The sequence below is a fragment of the Herpailurus yagouaroundi genome, unplaced genomic scaffold, assembly GCF_014898765.1.
Source record: "Herpailurus yagouaroundi ecotype Mexico unplaced genomic scaffold, PumYag 29, whole genome shotgun sequence".
Lineage (NCBI taxonomy): Eukaryota > Metazoa > Chordata > Mammalia > Carnivora > Felidae > Herpailurus > Herpailurus yagouaroundi.
In genome coordinates, this window is record NW_024412377.1 from 81,501,939 (window position 1) to 81,505,969 (window position 4,031).

Consider the following 4,031-nt stretch of genomic DNA (forward strand, 5'->3'; position numbering starts at 1 on the left):
AAAAGAGGTGAAATTCTTGCCCTAATCAGCACAGGTTTAGCCAAAAATACTACATTTCATTTTACATGCCATATTTTTAAAAAGTATATGTAAAAAGATTCAGATAAGACCAACCAGGGTGCAAAATCATTAAAGGAAAAAAAAAAGACTGAGGATGTTTAACTGAGAGTAGAAAAATATTAGGCAAGACATAATAATCTGTCTTCAAAGTCTGAAGAGCTGTCACATATGAAAGAGATTGAGACTTATCAGTGTGGTGCTATAGGGCAAAATTAGCATGCTTGACTGGAAGTAGGTAATGCGAGAAGATTTATGTCATTATAAGGAAGGACTCTGTAACCATTTGAGCCAATCCAAACTAAAGAAAGGACTGTTTTGGGAGACCATGAGTTACCTAACTGTTGACAGGAATATTCCCAAGGAATATCATGTATTTGGGGTGGGAAGGTGGTTAACTAGATCAATGCGTTTCAAACTTGAATTGCATGTGAGTCACCAGGGACTTATTAAAAATTCAGATTCTCATTCAATAGTTCTGGGATGGAGGCTGAGAAACTCAATTTCTCACAAGCTCCAAAGCAATGCCTATCATGCTAATATATGGACCACACTCTGAGAACCAAGGAACTAGATAACTTTTAAGATCACTTTTCACTACTACCATTCTCATAGAAAATACACTTCTGGAACCTAGAAAGCAGTTCTATCTTGGGCTTTCCATATGAAAGTTTCAGTGGTTGAGAGTGTAAAGGAAGCAAAAGCATGTTTGGAAATGGAACCAGAGATATTCCAAAACTCACTCAGTAAATGCATATTTTAAAAGAACCTACTCTAAACAAAGAAAAATTGTTAATAAACATTTATATATGACTGTATTTAATTACTTTTACTATAAATGACCCATCATTTTTAAGAATTGGAATCAATAGCACTTATTTCTTCAATGTTAATAATTCAATTCTGTATTAAAGTCAAGACTTTAAGTGTTTGTCTAGTTTCTTCAACAAAAGTGCTTCATAATTATTCATCCATCTCACAGCCTTCCAGTGTACAGTCTTTGCTCCATTATTTTCTTGCCTCCATTTCTATAGATCAGAACTTTCCAAATGGTGGCATTACAGATGTCCTTCAGGATATTTGGTCTCCTCAACTTTTGGGAAGGCCTGGGAAAAGAGCTCTATCCTGGGCTTCTGAGAACAAGACCCAACTGGATTGGCATTTAGGCAATCATAATTAGCACTCATTGGTCTGGTCTCAAGGCTGTGAGCTCAACCTAGCTATGAGTCTATCACCTTAATATCTATGTTAGCAACTTGCTGCAAGCATGTCCCTTTTCATCATGAAAAAGGGATCTGTGGATTTGCTGAAGGAGTGATTAATTAGCATAGCATACCTACCAAAATTTGGCCACAGGAGGACAGATAATGAGAAAGAAAGTTAAGAGTTCTTGTTAGGTGTATCTTTAGGCGTTTTTCCATACGTTAAATACTTTTATCAATTTGTCGTAATGTAGGTGCATAGTAACATCTCTAAAGGACTTATATTTTCTAATTTAAAACTTCAATATTAATTTTTCAATACTTGACATATAAATTAAGGTAAAATTTCAATCTATAGCACCCTCATGAAATTCCAAGGGTAAATTTGGAAAAGAAATAAATGGAAGAGTTGCTATATTTAAAATAAAGTGTTGAAAAAAATAAATAAAATGTTGAAAAAATTTTAATAGCTATAAAAGTTGCTTCAAAATTTTTATTCTCTACTTGTGCAAGTAAAATTTTTTATAGACAGCAGCTATATATAAACTTGAAAAGATCACTGTTAAAATGTTTTGATTAGAAATGATATATAAGTTTGCGGGGTGCCTGGGTGGCGCAGTCAGTCGGTTAAGCGTGCGACTTCAGCCAGGTCACGATCTCGCGGTCCGTGAGCTCGAGCCCCGCGTCAGGCTCTGGGCTGATGGCTCAGAGCCTGGAGCCTGTTTCCGATTCTGTGTCTCCCTCTGTCTCTGCCCCTCCCCCGTTCATGCTCTGTCTCTCTCTGTCCCAAAAATAAATAAAAAACGTTGAAAAAAAATTAAAAAAAAATGATATATATGTTTTCAAGCACAAAAACTGAAACAAAAAGTAATATCAATGGAAGTATATTTATATTTCTAAATTTAAACTTATTATCTACATTCAATTTTAATGTCCTTCCTCAAATAGTCTCATTTATTTTCTCATCAAAATTGCATCATATAAAGACAATGTAATGAATCTCTTTACTGTGTCCCATACATATGCCCCCAAATTTCTTTAGTGTACCCCAGTACTCCATATAAATGTTGCTATTTTCTATGTCGGGAAACACTGCAATAGGTAGATTTACTTCCACAATATGTTCTGTTACCAAATATTTTCTACTTTAATTGCAAACAAATTAATTGCACACTTACCTTAATATACAGTTACTGTTACTCAAAGGAAACAAGTACGTTTGCATAACAACGGAAAAATGCTAAACCTAAGTTATTTCCTTACTCCTTCTATGCCCCTTGAAAATACTGGGATATTGTTTTGAAGAGCTAGCAATGTTCTTTTTCTTGACCTGAATGGTTACACAGTGTTCACTTTTGATAAATCATAGAGCACATTGTTTTGTGCACTTTAATGTACATATTTTATTTCACAGTAAAAAAAAACACATTAAAAATTTGTTCTCTAAGACGGAAGAGATATGGTGACTATGGTTCTGAGTATATTTTTACTTCCTGCTTATACTAGCCTTGCTTTTATTACTGTCCAAGAAAAGTTAATAAATGATTAACCATATCAGCAGGCAGTTGGGAGCAGTCATGAAAGGCATAACACTCACTTGATAATTCATAATAGACACAGAGTTTTCTTTAGTTTCTGAATTATCCTGTTTCTTACATAAATTAATAAGATGAATCAAATGCTATTAAAACCAACTTAAGGGAGATAATTTGGTCTTTTAATTCATGGTATAAAATACAACATTGATAGGCCTGGAGGTTATTACCATGATGCACATAGCCGAATTGGGTTAGCACTTGATATGACAAAGATGAATTCTGCATCTATTTGCATGTTTAGCTTTGGCAAACATTCATTTCTTCTGCATCCCAGAAATTGTGGCAAATAAGGTCCATAAAGTGACACAATTTCAAAATAAATTACTGATTATATATATATATGTGTATATATATATATATATAGAGAGAGAGAGAGAGAGAGAGAGAGAGTTTGGGTTTGGATGGGGATATTCTGTTTTTGCTGTGAGAATTTAATTTACCGTATTAAGTATATCATCAAATGTTTACTTCAGATCTGTACAGTGCTCCATTTAAGACAAATGCCTCATTAATTTGACACTCACTGCCAACACTCTGATTTACTAGATCAATAATAAGAAAGGGGCAAATATGTTCCTGTTCTAACCATACCTACCTTTATTGAATATGTGCCAGGGGTTTCTTTTGCCTTACTAGCACACAGTTAGCATCTGTCTGCTGTGAAAATGAAACACCCTAGAGAGCTTGAGGCCACTCAGGCTGAGATATGAAGGGGGAAAAAAAAGAAAGCTTACCCAGCCATCAACACTCACACATGTGAATTTACAAAACAGGTAGAAGAGCTATTAATCTGAGCCCATTCCACAACATCTTGTGTGAGGGTTACACATTATTATTGTACACTTAACTGGATCACATGGCTTATTAACCTTGGCATTTGGCATTTTTGTTGAGAAGCTTTATGTTTAAGGAAATTATCAACCTAGTCTACATTTTTGCAAACATGAGCAAATGAAGAATTAGCACTACTCAGTCTCATCCTCCACCAAGTCTCATTTGCTTTCTGTATAGAGTATCTCTCACTTCCTTTTTCCTCAATCTCCTATGCCTTCTTTCCAATCTTATCCCTTTTCTTCTTTCTCCATAATAAGCTGCGCCCCCCGGTGGTTGGGAGCAAAAAAAAAAAAAAAAAAAAAAAAAAAAAAAAAAAAAAAAAAAAAACAACCAAAAAAAA